Genomic DNA, 21,122 nt, shown 5'->3' with positions numbered 1-21,122 from the left:
GAGAGAGAGAGAGAGAGAGAGAGAGAGAGAGAGAGAGAGAGAGAGAGAGAGAGAGAAAGCTACACCATAGGTGCTGTGTCAGTAAAGGGCATTGTTATATGGCAACCACCCTACAAACCATTTCTCCCTGTAATTACACACACACACACACACACACACACACACACACACACACACACACACACACACACACACAAACTTACCGTTCGTTCTTGTGGCGCCATACTCTTGTCGTCGTTCTCTCATCAGTGGAAAAGGTCTTCGTCACAGAAGACAACGTTGTCCCAAAACGGGGCAGGCTTCTCTGCATATTCCAGTGCATACTCCATCCGGCGTTCTATGTCCAGGTCGGTCAGCTTCGGCTTCTTTGCTGGCACACGAGCGTGGAGATCCCGTTCGTGGTGGCGGTTTCTAATTGTCTCCGATGAGCAGGGCAATCCAGTTTGGTGACGGATAGCTGGGGCCGTAGTAAAAGGGGCATTATCTATGATGTTTGCGATCGCTGCGTCTTGAGCAGGCGTTGTGCAACGAGGCTCGCCTGCTCCAAGCTTATCCTTGGTATCTCCTGTTTCTATGTAGCGCTGTATCCAACGAACTACAGTTGGCTTGGACACGCCTAGTTCCCTGGCAATGTAGCCATTGCTGAAGCCCACTTCGTGGAGCGCGATGATCGATGAACGTGTCTTCTGTGAGGTCGCCATCTTCTGATGCAGATGTGTTTCGACAAAAAAAACATAACGGTTCCCATTGTTAGTTTCGAAGCTTCATTCCATGCAGGCTTCATCTGTTTCGCTCCCAAGTATCATACTCATTTTTTGTGCCAGCGAAACTTCCGGTGTATGTCTGTGGTGGCACTGATGTGTTATTTCAATACCAATCACCCCCCCTTCCCCCGTGGATTTACGGACCTTATGCATTGCATTTACTAACCTTTTGTTATATCTCATGTTGAAACGCATTCCGTGTTTGCTATTCACCTCATGCGTCCTGTTGCATCACTCTTACAATAAAGCGTTCGCATCAGTGCATGTGATCTTATATTACATATTGCCAATCATTGATATTTTGTCGCGAGTTACGTCTGCTGTTTCATATCCTAATGTAAAACATCCCGACATGGCACCCCCATTTCTTGGTTGGTTGCCTGGTCAAAGTTATATAGTCTTGCGTTGGATTACGAGTATTATCGGTATATTACACGGGTAGTCATAAGCTTTTTAAGTATATCGTACTATCAATTTATGTATCCCCAGTGCTGTGTTACATACTACGCTACACGTGACTGCAGAACACACACACACACACACACACACACACACACACACACCTGTAAAGAGGGGGGAGGGAGAGGAGGGGTGGGTAGAGAGGGAGACGGGAAGGAGTACCAACCTCCACGCGTCATCCCGGCGGATGTGATAGTGTTCGATGCGAATATTTTCGGAGCCTAGGGTAACGATAAATTTTTTGATGGCTGTACATTCCGCCCATTGGTAGCAGCAGCAGCGGCAGCAGTGGAGAGCGGAGTCTGGAACAGCTGCAAAGTGTTGCAGAGATTGAGGTGGAAATGATGAAGCAGGAATCTCGATTGGCACACCTCCATACTCAGGTGTGTGTGTGTGTGTGTGTGTCCATAGATAGATAGATAATTTGTATATATTTATCTATGCTAAATGTAAGTCAAATGCTCTTTTATATTATTGTCTGTCAATTGATATTTATTTCTCTCAATATTTTAATTATATATATATATATATATATATATATATATATATATATATATATATATATATATATATATATATATATATATATATATATATATATATATATATATATATATATATATATATATATATATATATATATATATATATATATATATATATATATATATATACATATATATATGGGGAGAGAGACAGATTTATTTATTTATTTATTTATTCTCAGGTAACCGCCGGGCAGGTGTCTCGGAGCAAGGAGGAGCAGCTTTGGGAGTCTACAGCGGCACCCTACTCAACCCACCACCACCACCCATAATATGACAGTTATTAGCACGGAGGAAGTGCCGACTAGTGAGACTGATTGTGTTTCCGACACTGTGCCACTGTTGACGAGTGCAGTGCCGTGAATGCCAGTGTTAGTGTGGCACCTCAGACGGAGGGTGATTCGGCACTCCAGGGTGATGTCAGAGTGCCAAGTGACGAGCCCAAAACCGAGGAGGAGAAGGAGGAGGAGGAAAAGAAGGAAGAGGAGGAGGAAAACAAAGCTAGTCAAGTGATCAAACTGGAGGAAAAGGAAGAAGAGGAGGAGAAGAAAGAGGAGGAGGAGGAGGAGGAGAGAGAAACACGGGAACAAATAGATGGAGAGAGGAGAGAAGAAGGAAAAAGGAGGAGAAGGAAGAGGAGGAGGAAAAATTCACCAACCTCACCACCAAAATTTCCACCAATGAAAGAGGACCCCAAGATACTGTCATACAAATAGTGCCACAGGGGACAGCGGGGGTGGCACAGGGGGCCTCGGGGGTGCCGCAGGGGAGGGGAGAGCTGCCCCCGCCCCTCGACTCGGAGCCTTGACGACACTAGGCCTAAGGGTGAGTGCAGTAGTAGTAGTGATAGTAATGGTAGTTCTTGCTTAGAATATAAATTCATTGATCTCTCTCCATATTTATTTATTTATTTTATCTATTAACATATGCACTGTCTTCATCTGTCTATCTATTAATCTATCATTTATCTTTATTTATCTATTGACCTATCCTCCCTCTCACACATGTATTTATCAGTTTATCTATCTATCTGCCTCTCCCCTCCTCTTTCTTTCCCACATGTATATATTCAAGCATGTATTATATTATCTATCAGCCTTTTCCCCCTTCAAACATGTATTTCTGTATTTATCTATTTACCAGTTTATCTATCTATCTGTCCTTTCCCATCTGTCTTTCCTTCACGCATGTATTTCTCATTCATCCATTTCATGGACGCTTGCTCCTAGGAGCTCCCACCAGGGGATGGCCACGGCAGAAGAGCTTCTCTATCCAGACACTCCCTCCTTGCCTGCTCAAAGATCTTTCCCCCCTCTCCCTAACGTACTCTTGCACCCTATCCCTCCATTTCACTGGAGGTCCAACATTCCCTCCCTCTATCTCACTCACATACACCCTTCTGGTCATCCTACTCTCCTCCATTCGCTCCATGTAGCCAAACCACTTTAAAGTCTGTCGCTTCACTTCTGCCCTTCACCCGTGTTGACACATTCCAAAACACACTTTCATTACTCACTCCATCCATTCTACTCACACCACAAGCACTCCTCAAATAACTCATTTCCACTGCCTGCACTCTAGACCTCTGACTTTCATTCCAGGCCCACGTTTCATATGTGAGGGTTGGTACTGTTATTGTATTTCTCAAATCCCTCTTTACTTCCATGCTCTCTCCTCATCTCTCTCTCCACCTCTCTCCTCATCTCTCTCTCCACCTCTCTCCTCATCTCTCTCTTCTCTTCCACCTCTCTCCTCATCTCTCTCTCCACCTGTGGTGATTTTAACCACCGACAGGCTCAGTGCAGGTTTGACCATAGGTTACGATGTGGTATGTGTCGTAAGCTTGGTCATAAGAGCCGTCTGTGCGATTACCATAACCAGTAGGAGTCCGGCAAAGAAGAAAACGCCAGTAGTAATACAGTGAAAGGCCACAATGAAAACGATTATCTGACAATAGAACACATTAATGCACAGAGCCTTCTAGGAAACAAAGTGGAGGTTGAATTATTAGTGAAAGATAGACATATAGATGTCCTTTGTGTCAGTGAGACGTGGCTCCTTCATCATACTCCAGACCAACTTATTTATCTTCCACAATATAAAGTTTACCGGTATGACACTGGACGGGGTGGTGGAGTTTGTATTTATGTTAAGGACTACCTGAGTGTTACTCCTCCCCACACACCCTGTTAGCAGGCCACCAGGTATTGAGGATGTCTGGGTCACCACACAACACCAAAAAATGCCATCTATCATCGTAGGATGTCTGTACCGCCACCCTAAAGCAACACAAGAATCATTTGATTATATTCAGGATATTCTTAGATTAGTACGTCTTCGAAAGAAAACGTTCTTTTTGCTCGGCGACCTCAACGATGATTATTTATGTACCTCAAGTAAACTCAGGAATATCATTACTAATGCCAAATTTTCTCAGCTTATTCAAAATCCCACGAGAGTTACGGCTAACACTGCAACGCTCCTTGATGTTATTGTCACTAACAGGCCAGATACAGTTATAACCTCTGATGTTCATCCATGCTCCATTGCAGACCATGACCTAATTTCTGTCACTACAAATGTACGCAAGCCTCAGTGCTGCCAACCAACTGTTGTAACAAAACGAAGTCCAGGAAATTACTCCCCAATCGTATTTTGTAATGCACTTTACAAAGAGACGATCAACTTAAGCCAAATCTTTAATACTGATGATGTTAACGTACAGACAAGTTTATTTACTAACATTTTCTGCTCATGTCTTGACCTTTGTGCCCCGATGGTGACCAAAGAGTTAAGAAGACCTCCCGCTCCATGGTTAACTGAAGAAATTCACCACGTCATGAAAGAAAGGAACACCAAACAGAAAGCTCTAAAACACGATAGATATAACATAAGCCTACAACAAGAATATAAAGTCCTAAAGAAAAAAGTCAAAGCCATGATGGGTACTGCCAGGAAGGACTATTATAAAGATAGACTTAACACGTCCAGAGGTAACACAACAGCTGTGTGGAAAATCTTGAGAGAAATAGTTCCTAATACAAAGAAACAAGCTAATAAAGTATATCAGGAATGCAATGTCGAAGACTTCAATAATTTCTTTGCTAATGTTGGAAAAAAAGCTTTCGAGGAATCTCAAAACAGTGTAAGAAACAATCACGATAACTCATCCCCTGAAAACAATAACAGTCGTAACACCTTTCGACCCCAGCCCACCGATACTGACACAATCATTCTCACTATAAAGCACCTCAAGGAATCCAACTCATATGGATCTGACAATATTTCCCTGAGATTCATCAAAGACGCTCTGCCAGCAATTCTACCATATATCACATGCATCATAAACACATCTATAACAACAGGTATCTTTCCTAATGCCTGGAAACATGCTATTGTCACACCAATATTTAAGAAAGGAGATCCAGAAGAAGGTAACTACAGGCCAATTTCCTTGCTCCCAGTTGTATCGAAAATATTAGAAAAGAGAGTCGTAACTCAATTGGTCCAATTTATGGAACGGCATTGCCTCTTTAGCAGTACTCAACATGGCTTCAGACCAAACTTATCTACTGAGACGGCACTCTTACAAGTTTCCAAAAAGATTTATGACACCATGGACAAAAGAGAAATATGTCTTTTAACTCTTTGCGACCTATCTAAAGCTTTTGACAGTGTCAGCCATAACATTCTACTTAGAAAATGTAACAAATTAGGAATAGATATATTTTGGTTTAAAGATTATTTGTGTAACAGGACTCAGTCTGTGCGAATCGGGGGAAATTTGTCCTCTACACTAGAAGTACCTTTTGGAGTCCCGCAAGGATCTATTCTCGGCCCTTTGCTATTTAACGTCTTCGTAAATGACCTGTCACAAGAAATTAAAGAATGTTTTATTATTCAATATGCTGACGACACACAATTCATTCATACTGGAAATACTGAAAATCTACCTGAATTAATTCTTAGAACAGAACAGACATTAGAAAAAATTAAAAACTATTTTAACAGGAACGGTCTCTTGCTGAACTCCAAAAAAACTCAATGTATATTTCTAGGCACAAGAGCTCTGATGTCACGAATACCGGATAACACCACTATCAAAGTAGGGGGTGCCTTAGTAAAACCTTGTCAAAATGTCAAAAACTTGGGGCTACATTTCGACAGTAACATGTTGTTTGATATGCACGTGACAGAAATCAGTAAAAAGGTATCTGGCATGCTTATGTACATCAGTCGTTTTCAAGACATGCTCAGCAGAGAAGCCAGGCTAATAGTGGTTCAGACACTTGTGTTAAGTCACCTTAACTATGGGATAACTGTTTGGGGCACCACAAATATCACACAGCTGAATAGAGTTCAGAAGCTACAGAAAGTTTGACCATGTCAGCCCACTCTTAAAAGAACTACAGTGGCCAAATATTACGCAGAAGTGCATTTTTGAACAGTGCGTCATAGTATTCAAAGCACTGAAGAAGCATTTTCCTGAATGGCTATTCTCTTTTCCACAAGTAGGACAAATAGTTGACATAAACACAAGACAACAAAATCTCCTCTGTGTACCAAAAACACACACTGACATCGGGTCCCGATCTATCACAGTCAGAGGGCCAAAACTATGGAATAACCTCCCCATAAAGGCAAAGAATTGTCACAGTCTGCATACCTTTAAGGTCAATCTGAAGAAACACCTCTCGCAAGATAGCTCAGGAAACTAATCAGACTGAATACTCTTATTACATTTTATCATATAATGATCTGCATGATGTCCTAGATATTAGTCCACACTTTATCTTTAGCACCAATTATATACTAGTTATATTTTAGGGATTATCTGTAAATTTTATCGCACTCCATATACCGTGTTCAATAGTTTTAAGCCAGTAAAGAATAACCATTGTATAAATGGAAATAAAGTTTCTGATTCTCTCTCTCTCTCTCTCTCTCTCTCTCTCTCTCTCTCTCTCTCTCTCTCTCTCTCTCTCTCTCTCATAACTTACTCACTTGTGCCCATAAACTTACTCACCAATGCCCATAAACTTACTCACCTTGCCCCCAAAATCTTACTCACCAATGTCCATAACTTACTCACTTGTGCCCATAAACTTACTCACCAGTGCCCATAAACTTACTCACCTGAGCCCATGAACTTACTCACCAATGCCCATAAACTTACTTGTGCCATAAACTTACTCACCTTTCCCCAAAAACTTACTCACCAACGCCCATAAACTTACTCACCAATGCCCATAAACTTACTCACCTGAGCCCATGAACTTACTCACCTGCCCCCAAAACTTACTCACCAATGCCCATAAACTTACTCACCTTTCCCCAAAAACTTACTCACCAATGCCCATAAACTTACTCACCAATGCCCATAAACTTACTCACCTGAGCCCATGAACTTACTCACCTGCCCCCAAAACTTACTCACCAATGCCCATAAACTTACTTGTGCCCATAAACTTACTCACCAAACCCCATACACTTACTCACTACCAGGGCAGCACATTTGAATTTTACCAGGGCACACACACACTAAGAATGATTTGTCCTGGTATAGTGTGGCTAATTCTTATGGCTCCGTGGTGTAGTGGTTACCATGCCTACCTATGAATCTGCTGACCAGGGTTGGAATCCCCCTCCCTGGACAGTCATTTAATTGTTGCCCACTTATGAATTTTCCCCAAAAACATTTGAGTAAGAATTAATTTTGTCATAGGTATGTAGGTGAGTAAGGTTAGATTATGTTCATCCTTCCTTTCAGGCGGGCTGGATGTACCTATTGTTAGACCTTGCTGTATAGATCTCTCTCTCTCTCTCTCTCTCTCTCTCTCTCTCTCTCTGCAAATAAACTTACTCACCTTGCCCCCAAAACTTACTCACCTGAGCCCATGAACTTACTCACCTGCCCCCAAAACTTACTCACCAATGCCCATAAACTTACTTGTGCCCATAAACTTACTCACCTTGCCCCCAAAACTTGCTCACCAATGTCCATAAACTTACTCACCTGAGCCCATGAACTTACTCACCTTGCCCCCAAAACTTACTCACCAATGCCCTTAAACTTACTTGTGCCCATAAACTTACTCACCTTGCCCCCAAAACTTACTCACCAATGCCCATAAACTTACTTGTGCCCATAAACTTACTCACCTTGCCCCCAAAACTTACTCACCAATGCCCATAAACTTACTCACCTGAGCCCATGAACTTACTCACCTTACCCCCAAAACCTACTCACCAATGCCCATAAACTCACTTGTGCCCATAAACTTACTCACCTTTCCCCAAAAACTTACTCACCAATGCCCATAAACTTACTCACCTGAGCCCATGAACTTACTCACCTTACCCCAAAACTTACTCACCAATGCCCATAAACTTACTTGTGCCCATAAACTTACTCACCTTGCCCTCAAAACTTACTCACCAATGCCCATAAACTTACTCACCAATGCCCATAAACTTATACTCACCTGAGCCCATGAATTTACTCACCTTACCCCAAAACTTACTCACCAATGCCCATAAACTTACTTGTGCCCATAAACTTACTCACCTTGCCCTCAAAACTTACTCACCAATGCCCATAAACTTACTCACCAATGCCCATAAACTTACTCACCTGAGCCCATGAACTTACTCACCTGCCCCCAAAACTTACTCACCAATGCCCATAAACTTACTTGTGCCCATAAACTTACTCACCTTGCCCCCAAAACTTACTCACCAATGCCCATAAACTTACTCACCTGAGCCCATAAACTTACTCACCTTGCCCCCAAAACTTACTCACCAATGCCCATAAACTCACTTGTGCCCATAAATTTACTCACCTTTCGCCCAAAACTTACTCACCAATGCCCATAAACTTACTCACCTGAGCCCATGAACTTACTCACCTGCCCCCAAAACTTACTCACCAATGCCCATAAACTTACTTGTGCCCATAAACTTACTCACCTTGCCCCCAAAACTTACTCACCAATGCCCATAAACTTACTCACCTGAGCCCATAAACTTACTCACCTTGCCCCCAAAACTTACTCACCAATGCCCATAAACTCACTTGTGCCCATAAATTTACTCACCTTTCGCCCAAAACTTACTCACCAATGCCCATAAACTTACTCACCTGAGCCCATGAACTTACTCACCTGCCCCCAAAACTTACTCACCAATGCCCATAAGCTCACTTGTGCCCATAAACTTACTCACCTTGCCCCCAAAACTTACTCACCAATGCCCATAAACTTACTTGTGCCCATAAACTTACTCACCTTGCCCCCAAAACTTACTCACCAATGCCCATAAACTCACTTGTGCCCATAAACTTACTCACCTTGCCCCCAAAACTTACTCACCAATGCCCATAAACTTACTTGTGCCCATAAACTTACTCACCAAACCCCATACACTTACTCACTACCAGGGCAGCACTTTTGAATCTTACCAGGGCACACACACACTAAGAATGATTTGTCCTGGTATAGTGTGGCTAATTCTTATGGCTCCGTGGTGTAGTGGTTAGCATGCCTACCTATGAATCTGCCGGACAGGGTTAGAATCCCCCTCCCTGGACAGTCATATAATTGTAGCCCACTTATGATTTTTTTTTACTCCGATTGCCTCACCATATTTAAACATTTTGTGTTATATTGTCTGACTACATCATACTCTGATCTTAACACTTTACTTTAACCTTTCATTATGATAACGTTTTACCTTTGTATGTTTAATACTTTTTACCTTATAACTCACGAATGTTGTCGAACTCAATTTTGATATAGGTATTTTCTTTTGTGTATTAACTTCATTTTAATGTTCTCGTAAGCGTAAGTCTCATGGAAAAGAATAACCATTGTAACAATGGAAATAAAGTTCCTCTCTCTCTCTCTCTTACGTACTTATGAAGACTCCTAAACACACACACACACACACACGTATCCTCCTCTTCCTTCTCCTCCTCCTCCCCGTCATCGTCCCCTCTAAAGTTTCCTCCACCTCCTCCTCCCCCTCCTACCCCGCCCCCTGCGCCATGTTTAAATGTTTAAAAGGCCTCGTCGCGTCATTTCGTCCCCAGGTTTAAAGCCCCGGATACCCAGCGACCTTGAAAGTGTCATAGAAAACGAAACAAGGGAAGCCAAGCTGGAGGGGAAGACAAGGGTATGGGACGCCTTGTGATGGGACGGTTAATATTTCCTGATCTCTGTTACTACTACTACTAGTATAAGAAGTGTAGGAAGAGTTGCTGAAAGTTCCGTTACCTTATTTTGAAGCTACTAATTGACCATCGCAGGAATTATTACACGTTTCATTAGTCTTCATTAATGACTGAGTGCCTGAAGTGTCTGTTTTGGCTCTGGGTGCCGCACATAACCTATTCCCAAAGCTTAAAAAGGAGGTCAATCAGGCTTTCACGAGTGTTTTCCAGGTTCAAGGTGCAGAGGAAGGGTCAAACTGCATCCAGGGTCACTAATATACCCATGCAAGTGACCCAGACTCCTAGGAAATCACATCAACACAAACCAAATTACTACAGAATCACACCCAACACACCGAATTGCACCAGAATCACACCCAACACATTGAATTCCTCCAGAATCACACCCAACACACTCAATTGCTCCAGAATCACACCCAACACACTCAATTGCCCCAGAATCACACACAACACACTGAATTGCCCCAGAATCACACCCAACACACACTGAATTACTCCAGAATCACACCCAACACTCACTGAATTGCCCCAGAATCACACCCAACACACACTGACTTGCTCCAGAATCACACCCAACACACACTCAAACACACATGATTGCCAGTTAGCTTTGTGGACTGATTCTGGATAATGCGGCGGGCAGCTGTCAGTTGCATGAAACGCATATTTGTGTTGGCTGTTCGGGGGACCGGGGAGCCGAGTGTGCAGGGGAGGGAAGTGAAGGAAGTGTAATTGTTAGTGTTGGTGTGTTGTGACAAGTGAGTGTGTATTGCTTTTCTGAATGAGTCTATTGTACCGCAGTCTGTAGAGGGAGGCTGTTCCAGTGGTGTATGGTGCGTGGAAAGTATGAGTGCTTGTATGCGTCAGTGTTAGTGTGATATGTTTGGTGTTTATGGACGTGTGTGTTACTCAGTACATTGGCTGTTTGCGCTGTGTAGGCTAGGTACGTGTGGGGGTCAGTGTGAGTGTTTGCGATCTCGTACATAAGTCTGTGTGCTTGGGAAGAGGTTTCTTTGGCCGATGACCTAACCTAACCTATTATCTATATCTATTATCTATTCACTCATTCATGATAGGTAAGGTTAGGTTACTACTACTATCCCTATGACACCACAGTTTATATTTATACATTTATCTATATGCATTTCCTTATATAGTAATACATAAATTATATATATGTTTATTTATACATTGTTTTACCCCCAGGCTACTGCTGCTAACACATGCTGGACTACTACTACTACTACTACTACTATCAGTGAGCTTCTACCATATCCACCCATGCCATAACACCACCACCACCACCACCACCACTGCAGGAGAGATGGATTTTGAAAGCCCTCATGTGGAGAAGGAGTTTCCGGGCCTGTACGCCTCCGAGTCCTCCAGACGCAGCAACAGCGATTGTGAGTCTCTCTCTCTCTCTCTCTCTCTCTCTCTCTCTCTCTCTCTCTCTCTCTCTCTCTCTCTCTCTCTCTCTCTCTCTCTCTCTCTCTCTCTCTCTCTCTCTCTCTCTCTCTCTCTCTCAAAATAATTGCATCCTTTATGTATCTATGTCTAATTATTATTATTATTATTATTATTATTATTATCATTGTTATTATTATTATTGTTATTATTAACCCCTTCCCAGTGGCAGGGCAGATGTATGTACTGTCCAAAAAAAAATCGTCTATGTATAGACGCTGTCGATTTTCATCCATACGTGTATATATAGATTCCCCGCAAGTGGGCATTCCAGATTGACGTCTATATATAGACTCTGCCGCAAAACTGAACAAACGTTTGAATCTATATATAAATGTTATTTAAGTTAGATTGGTTATATGTATATAGATATATTTATATGAAGGTTTAGAGTGTAATCACTGACAGTACATAAGTCAGGATCATCAAAATCATTCAAAAAATCAACAACTATATCCTCAGCTGCCAAAGAAGTCATTTCTTCCGGCTTAAGAGGTCTCTTTCTCCTTGACATGATAGTCTATAATAATAAAAGAAACTAGAGAAAAATGCTAAAAATTCCCAGTGTTAGCTGACGTTCGTTGCACATCGGCCGCCGACAAAGCACAAGCGGTGACTGTCCTTGAGAGGCAATGTCGGTAAGTGTAGGGGGGTTTGAAATGCCTGATAACGATTTATTTCGTTAATTTTGTTAGTAGTAAGGAATCGTCTATATATAGACGCGCCGACAAAAAGTCCCAATTTCAAAACGTCTATATATAGATCCTCCGCTGGGAAGGGGTTAAAAGGACTTGGCATGCTTGTGTGTCAGTCTGTCTATCTATCCATCCACCCATCTGTCCTTGTGTGTGTGTGTGTGTGTAATTCACCTCTTGGTCTGCTGCTCAAGCCTCATATGAACTCTGTGGGCATCCCCTTGGCCTCCTACTCTTCAAAAAATTTTATGTTAGCTTTCAGGGTTGGCAATGATTAAATCAAATTGATTTAATCAAATGATTAAATCAGATTTTTACTATAAAAATCATTATTTTTTTTATATATATATTTTTTTTTTGACAAAGTATTCCACAAGTTAAATGCTGTGCTCCAAAGATGGTAAAGTAAAACAGTCTATTCATGTGCAATGATTCATTTATTCTCTTCAAGGTTTATACCAAAAAAAAAAAGATTCCTACATTATGATAAATTTATAAGTAGGAACTGACAACTGAGATGAATTAATCCTTGAAATATGTTTGATTAGTAAAGTAGGCCTATCCTGGAGAAGATATATCTATGTTGCCTAATCTATGTATCAATGTAATATAAATGGCAAATACTGATGTAAATTAAGGAGATAGAATTTGTTTAAGATGTGTGATTCCTCATACCTGAATTTAAGTAGCAGGAAATATTTGAAGGATTCTTTTTTCAATAAAATGTAGTCTTTATTGACTAGGTCTTCACACATGCATTAATATTCAGTTAAGTACCTTAGTTTACTGTACCTAACTATGGAGTTAACCAGAGGCTTTCTGTGATGACCCTAGCATATGTTTTTTTGTAAATGAAAACCAGTTTTGCAGCTTTTTCTGTCCCTAACATATTTCTAAGCCTAGAATGAACAAGACCAAATGAAGAAAAAATCCTCTCCACTCCAGAACTTGAGGCTGTTGTAAATAATTTTTGTTTTTTAAATAAGTGACATTTCGGCAAGTTCGTCGGTCGTTTGTTTTTCTTGCAAATCAATATTTTTTGTCCCGCTTCCCCCTCCCTTTTCAATCAATGGGGGGCATACACTGGGGGTGCGTTGCCTCACCCACCCCATGACGCCCTCCCTAGGGGTCCCTCCAGGCAAGTCCCCCATGCAGGCCCCCTTCCTCCCCATCTCCAGCACCTCACGGCGAATCTGTTGACATGCTCAAGCCATGAACTCTGTGGGCATCCCGTCGGCCTCCTACTCTTCAAAAAATTAGTGATTGCCGCCAAAAAAAAAAAAAAAAGAAAGAAAGAAAGAAAATCCGATTAACGTCAAATAAATGAAAACTCCCCATAAATCAAAGTTTGCAGCTCATGCTTTGTGGAAATGCTGCGCCAGTCCTACAGTCCAGTGCAGCAAGGTTGTAATGAGACCCCAACCAAACACACAGTAAAATAGGAGGTAGCAATAAAATGTAATATATAGAACAGAAATATAACACAATGACTGAAAATAAAAATGAACTAATGTAACCTGACCCAACCTGACCTGGCCACCCCTTGCTGTCATAATGGTGCTGGGTTATCCCACTACTCAGTTTTTACTGCCCTCAGTGCTCTGGTGTTATTTTCAGTCCTTTCAGCCGATGTACCCTGTCCACAGCTGGTAGCCTGAGGGTGACTTTTTTTTTTTTTTTTTTTTTTTTTTTTACAGCAAAAGAGACAGTTCAAGGGCACACAAAAAGCAAACATTAATAAAAAAAAAAGCCCGCTACTCACTGCTCCTAAAAAGAATCCAAAGAGGTGGCCGAAAGATAGGTCAGTTTCGGGAGGAGAGGTGTCCTGATACCCTCCTCTTGAAAGAGTTTAAGTCGTAGGCAGGAGGAAATACAGATGAAGGAAGATTGTTCCAGAGTTTACCAGCGTGAGGGATGAAAGAGCGAAGATGCTGGTTAACTCTGCATAATAAGGGGTTTGGACAGTATAGGGATGAGCATGAGTAGAAAGTCGAGTGCAGCAGGGCCGGGAGGGGGAGGCATGCAGTTAGCAAGTTCAGAAGAGCAGTCAGCTGGAAATATCGATAGAAGATAGAAAGAGAGGCAACATTGTGGAATTTAAGAGGTAGAAGACTATCAGTGTGAGGAGGAGAGCTGATGAGACGGCCTTAGCCCACTCTGTCCAGAAGAGCTGTGTGAGTGGAGCCCCCACACATGAGATGCATACTCCATACGAGGGCGGACAAGGCCCTGTATATGGACAGCAACTGTGCAGGGGAGAAGAACTGGCGAGACGGTACAAAACGCCCAGCCTCAAGGAAGCTGATTTAGTAAGAGATGAGATATGAAGTTTCCAGTTGAGATTTTGAGTTAAGGATAGACCGAGAATGTGTAGTGTTGAGGACGGTGATAGCTGGGTGTTGTTAAAGAATAGGGATAGTTGTTTGGAAGATTGTGTCAGTGGATAGGTGGAGAAACTGTGTTTTGAGGCGTTGAAGGACACCAGGTTCTTCTTGCCCCAATCGGAAATAATAGTAAGGTCTGAGGCTAAGCTGCCTGCAGTCTCCAGCCTTGAGTCGTTAAGTTCCTGAAGGGTGGGTCTTCTATTAAAAGAAGTTGAATAATGCAGAGTGGAATCATCGGCGAGGGAATGGATAGGACAGTTCGTTTTGGAAAGAAGATCATCAATGAACAACAGAAAAAGAGTGGGAGATAGGACAGAACCCTGTGGGACACTACTGTTAATAGATTTAGGAGAAGAACAGTGACCGTCTACCACGGCAGAAATAGAACGGTCAGAAAGGAAACTGGAGATAAAGGTACAGAGAGAAGGAGGGTAGTTTTGAAAGCAAAGATTTGTGCCAGACCCTATCAAAAGCTTTTGATATGTCCAGCGCAATAGCAAAAGTTTCACAGAAACGGCTAAGAGAGGATGACCAAGAGTCAGTTAAGAAGGCTAGGAGATCACCAGTAGAACGCTTCTTGGAACCCATACTGGCGATCAGATAGAAGGTCAGAAGTGGAAAGGTGCTTTTGAATCTTCCGGTTAAGGATTGATTCAAAAGCTTTAGATAGACAAGAAAGTAAAGCAATAGGACGGTAGTTTGAGGGATTGGAGCGGTCACCCTTCTTAGGTACAGGCTGTATGAAGGCATACTTCCAGCAAGAAGGAAAGGTAGATGTTGACAGGCAGAGGCGAAAGAGTTTGACCAGGCAGGGTGACAGCACGGAGGCACAGTTTTTAAGGACAATAGGAGGCACTCCATCAGGTCCATAAGCCTTCTGAGGATTGAGGCCAGAGAGGGCATAGAAAACATCATTTTGAAGAATCTTTATAACAGGCATAAAGGAGTCAGAGGGGGGATGAGTAGGAGGAATATGCCCAGAATCGTCCAGAGTGGAGTTTTTAGAAAAAGTTTGAGAGAAGAGACTTATCGGGGAACTTGTCACAGTAATTTCCGCACCCCAGCATGACACAGAAGGATGGCATTTGGGCAAAAAATCTGTCTTTGGGTATTAACGGTGAGGCTCATTGGTCCTCCAGAGCTTGCCGTAAAGAGAGTAATCCCATTGCTAAGTGTGAACAGTTAGTTACTCTCATGCACGCCACATATAATTTTAAGTTTGATCACAGTTCCTCCATGTCCTCTTTTTTTGTTTTGTTTTTTACAGGAGAAGAAACAGTTCAAGGGCAACAAAAAGGAAACAATGATGAAAGAAAAAGCCTGATACTCACTGCTCCCACAAAAGAGTCAAGAGGCTGAAAGATAGGTCAATTTCAAGAGGAGAGGTGTCCTGATACCCTCCTCTTGATTGCTATACCACAGTGTTCTACAAATTTTTCAAATGTCTTTCTGGGTGTGTGTTGTGCCGGGCTGTGTGAAGCTTAGTGTTTCCCTTGTTACAGGTGGACAGCAAACATTGTGGAAGCAGTCCTCTGAGTCATGGGGAGGGCAACGCCACAACAGACTGGTAAGTGCTGCTGTTCACACTAGTAACCCTCTTGGTGCACTACATGTTTTCAGTGCATATTAACACTGTCAAGGAAACTGTCTGCCAGGATCTTATTTATTAGTGAGTTATGATAATTTAAATATAATAATAATCACTCAAGTTTTGGGTCACTAGACAAGTATATAATATTTTTTTCTGGAATCATCATTATTTGTAAAGAAGACATTTCCATTTACTGTTGATGAGGTTTCAGGCCCATGAACAAAATATCATGTTAGCCAAAAAAAAAAAAATAATAATAATGATTTTTTTTTTTTTTTTTTTTTTAAACCAAGGAGACAGGTCAAGGGATGCAGTTGTTGATAATGTGGTAGTGAATGAGTGGTTACTTTCCTGAAGGTTACTGGTGTGTGTGTGTGTCATCTCAATAACCTTGGCATTTTCATAGTCACATTGTCATGTTTTGGCTCGCCCTAAAATATCAAGATCTTTTCATATATAGCATCACAAATATCCGAAATCTACCAGGACAAAATAGTTTCGTCCTCACAGATTTCAGTGTGTAGCAAAACAGGGCCTTTTTTTCTTTCACCCCCATCTATTCAGTCTGAGAAATTAACGACCTACAATAACAACCCATCTTTACAAAACACACCAAATCCTACCACAAAGAACTGTTAGGCTGCTGCTACACCAAATACGTGTCGTCCCGTCCCGATCCGTCACGTCCGCCAGTCATGAATCGCCCCCCCAGTTTTGTTAACACTGGATTTGTGGATTATTTGAAATGCGTTAATGCGTCGGTTCGCAGTCACGCCACGCCGCCACGCCGTCGCCGCGTCAATATATATAGAGTTCTATTTTCTTTCTTCACGCGACGCGGACGTGACGGACGGACGCGCAGACGACGTGTGGTGTAAACGCTTGGTTAGGCAATCTCCAAAGGTCTGTCCCCTGAATCAATGAAGCAGACCAAGGTGCCTTTTTATCAGAGCCAGCGAGGGAAGAAATCTTTGCAGTTATTGCCCTAACTGAAACATTAGTGCATGGTCTTTCAATGTCACTGTGTGTTTTCAGGATGATGCAAGTGAAGGGGAGAGAGGACCAGGGAATGATCCAATGTCTTGCTGCCCCACTCACTGAGACAAGGTGTGTGTGTGTTTTATTTTAATGTGTGGGTGTGTTTCAGAGTGACTACATCCTGTTATTATTACAGTATCTTGCTTTATAGTCAGACAGCTAATCTGTTAGTATTGGCACTCACTCACCACATGACTGCCAGGCCTGTTCCACTCACCCACCAGTCTGTTAGTATTGGCACTCACTCACCACATGACTGCCAGGCCTGTTCCACTCACCCACCACTCTGTTAGTATTGGCACTCACTCACCACATGACTGCCAGGCCTGTTCCGCTCACCCACCACTCTGTTAGTATTGGCACTCACTCACCACATGACTGCCAGGCCTGTTCCACTCATCCACCACTCTGTTAGTATTGGCACTCACTCACCACATGACTGCCAGGCCTGTTCCACTCATCCACCAGTCTGTTAGTATTGGCACTCACTCACCACATGACTGCCAGGCCTGTTCCACTCATCCACCACTCTGTTAGTAAACCAATTCTTGCCTGTGTCCCTGTTGAATCTGAATATATCCAGTTTAAACCCATTACTACATGTCCTGCCTATTTCTCTAACCATCACAATATTATTAATATCCCCCTTACTAAAGTTCTTCATGCTATTATAAGATACACAACACTTCATTACAGCCGCTGGACCCACCCATCGCCAAGTGTTCCAGGAGGCAAGAAGAAGCATGGGAGTGACTCTACACCAGGAAACTTTGACAGACCTCCTCCCCCTGCCTTCAAGTCTGGCCAAGTAAGTGTGTGTGTGTGTGTGTGTGTGTGTGTTTTTCTAAAGGAGTGACTAAAGACTCTCTATTCTTCAACAACACTCAGCTGTCACCTTCTTCAACACTAAACATCCTTGGTCTATCCTTAGCTCAAAATCTCAACTGGAAACTTCACACCTCCTCTCTTACTAAATCAGCTTCCTCGAGGTTGGGCGTTCTGTATCGTCTCCGCCAGTTCTTCTCCCCCGCACAGATGCTTTCCATTTATAAGGGCCTTGTCTGCCCTCGTATGGAGTATGCATCTCACGTGTGGGGGGCTCCACTCACACAGCTCTCTAGGACAGAGTGGAGTCTAAGACTTTTCCTCTCATCAGCTCTCCTCCTCTTACTGATAGTCTTCTACCTCTTAAATTCTGCCACCATGTTGCTTCACTTTCCATCTTCTATCGATATTTTCACACTGACTGCTCTTCTGAATTTGCTAACTGCGTGCCTCCCCCCCTCCCGCGGCCCCGCTGCACACTACTTTCTACTCATGCTCATCCCTATACTGTCCAAACCCCTTATGCAAGAGTTAACCAGCATCTTCACTCTTTCATCCCTATACTGTCCAAACCCCTAATGCAAGAGTTAACCAGCATCTTCACTCTTTCATCCCTATACTGTCCAAACCCCTTATGCAAGAGTTAACCAGCATCTTCACTCTTTCATCCCTATACTGTCCAAACCCCTTATGTAAGAGTTAACCAGCATCTTCACTCTTTCATCCCTATACTGTCCAAACCACTTATGCAAGAGTTAACCAGCATCTTCACTCTTTCATCCCTATACTGTCCAAACCCCTTATGCAAGAGTTAACCAGCATCTTCACTCTTTCATCCCTATACTGTCCAAACCCCTTATGTAAGAGTTAACCAGCATCTTCACTCTTTCATCCCTATACTGTCCAAACCCCTTATGCAAGAGTTAACCAGCATCTTCACTCTTTCAGCCCTTTACTGTCCAAACCCCTTATGCAAGAGTTAACCAGCATCTTCACTCTTTCAGCCCTATACTGTCCAAACACCGTATGCAAGAGTTAACCAGCATCTTCACTCTTTCATCCCTTTACTGTCCAAACCCCTTATGCAAGAGTTAACCAGCATCTTCACTCTTTCACCCCTATACTGTCCAAACCCGTTATGCAAGAGTTAACCAGCATCTTCACTCTCTCAGCCCTTTACTGTCCAAACCCCTTATGCAAGAGTTAACCAGCATCTTCACACTCTCATCCCTATGCTGTCCAAACCCCTTATGCAAGAGTTAACCAGCATCTTCACTCTTTCAGCCCTTTTCTGTCCAAACCCCTTATGCAAGAGTTAACCAGCATCTTCACTCTTTCATCCCTATACTGTCCAAACCCCTTATGCAAGAGTTAACCAGCATCTTCACTCTTTCATCCCTATACTGTCCAAACCCCTTATGCAAGAGTTAACCAGCATCTTCACTCTTTCATCCCTCACGCTGGTAAACTCTGGAACAATCTTCCTTCATCTGTATTTCCTCCTGCCTACGACTTGAACTCTTTCAAGAGGAGGGTATCAGGACACCTCTCCTCCCGATTTATTTATTTATTTATTTATTTATTTTTTATTTATTTTTTTTTTCCAGGACAGCGAGTAGCAGGCTTTTTTTTCACATGTGCTTCCTCTTTTTGTGCCCTTGAAGTGACTCCTCTGCTTTATAAAAACAAAAGAAGTAATAAGTACCAACACTAACAAATAGTCATAGCACGGTTTAGCAGCTTGATTCCTTATATTATTTTCCTCACAAACCGAAAAGTTCAAACCAAAATGAATGTACTGCTCAAAACACCGAGATCGCACACTACAGCACAAGCGTAAGTGTTCAGGAGGGTGCCACCTCTGTGAGTGTACAATGCAGCCCATTCACATTGTTTTATGCTCTGAGCGCTCTGGTCTTGCAGCACAGAGGGCTTCGTGGTGCAGTGGTTAGCACACTCCAGACAACCGAGAGAGCACGGGTTCGATTCCTGGGTGGAGCGTAAAAATTTGGGCGGCTTTTCCAATACCTTATGCCCCTGTCCACCCAGCAGTGTACCAGGTAGTAATCGGGGGTTGTGTCCCATCTCCTGGGGTCTGTTCCATTCTCCTATAATTCCTTCCCCTTCTGTCTCTCTCCGGCATATGACCACAGATGTTGCGCCGACTAAACCAAACTTTCCAACTGTTCCCTTCTCCTATAATTCCTTCCCCTTCTGTCTCTCTCCGGCATGACCACAGATGTTGTGCCCACTAAACCAAACTTTCCAACTGTTCCCTTCTCCTATAATTCCTTCCCCTTCTGTCTCTGTCCGGCATGACCACAGATGTTGCGCCCACTAAACCAAACTTTCCAACTGGGCTTTACGCTGCCGTCCCTGACTGGTACAAACGGGTGCTGCTCCTACACACCACTCGTACACTAAGGCATTTTCAGGGAATTTTGATGCTTGTAAATCCAAACACTCTTACAACTTGTATAATGTAGCTGCTGTGAACCGAGGTATCACTGTGCTGTCAATTATCCTGAGTTAAAAATTCCTTGTTCTGCCGCATACAACTGTTTCCTTAATATACAGCATGTTAATTTTCTTGGTGGGGGGGGGGGGACTTAGGGCCGCTTTCACAGTCGTTTTGTTTGTTTTGATCGCTACCAATGATCGCCGCCGTAGAATTTCTACTTAAAACTGGCCGATGGGGTGGTAGTGGGGTTAGCCTAGCCTTGCCACACACTCTCAACACCTCTCGCTTCCTCTGCAGCCGCCACTACCCCATAGGCCAGTTTCACGTGGAAAACTATAGCATCGATCGGCGCCATTGGTAACGATCAAAACAAAGCTTCCCTAAGTGCCGTAAGTCTGTCAAAAGCAGCCTGAATTTAATCTAATTCACCCTAAAGCAACCTTACTCTGTCTTGAATGACCCTAAACTAATGTAATTCACTCATATTACCTAAAACTACAGTTGAATTACCCTAAACTTGCCTTAAAATGATCCCCTTAATGTAATTCACTCCAAGGTAACCTGAATCTGACCTATCCTGACCTTACCTTAATATCCTAACCTTACCTTAACTTATCCTGACCTTACCCTTAAGTGAGGGTTTCAGGACGGTACAGAATT

The 21,122-nt window shown here is 42.7% G+C and overlaps 2 long non-coding RNA genes across 2 annotated transcripts; both read left to right on the top strand.

Moving 5' to 3' along the window:
* Positions 1-1,473: 1,473 nt before the first annotated feature.
* Positions 1,474-9,993, top strand: LOC126991962 (uncharacterized). The gene is made up of 3 exons (XR_007745983.1): positions 1,474-1,606; positions 1,951-2,593; positions 9,861-9,993. It is a non-coding gene; the product is annotated as an uncharacterized LOC126991962 (long non-coding RNA).
* Positions 9,994-15,977: 5,984 nt separating this feature from the next.
* On the top strand, positions 15,978-19,953 carry LOC126991961 (uncharacterized). The gene is made up of 3 exons (XR_007745982.1): positions 15,978-16,114; positions 17,174-17,245; positions 17,873-19,953. It is a non-coding gene; the product is annotated as an uncharacterized LOC126991961 (long non-coding RNA).
* The last annotated feature ends 1,169 nt before the right edge of the window (positions 19,954-21,122 follow it).

This window comes from Eriocheir sinensis, unplaced genomic scaffold, assembly GCF_024679095.1.
Source record: "Eriocheir sinensis breed Jianghai 21 unplaced genomic scaffold, ASM2467909v1 Scaffold375, whole genome shotgun sequence".
In the NCBI taxonomy this organism is placed as follows: Eukaryota; Metazoa; Arthropoda; class Malacostraca; order Decapoda; family Varunidae; genus Eriocheir; species Eriocheir sinensis.
The sequence above is the reverse complement of the archived record's forward strand: the minus strand, read 5'-3'. Positions and strand labels throughout refer to the sequence as shown.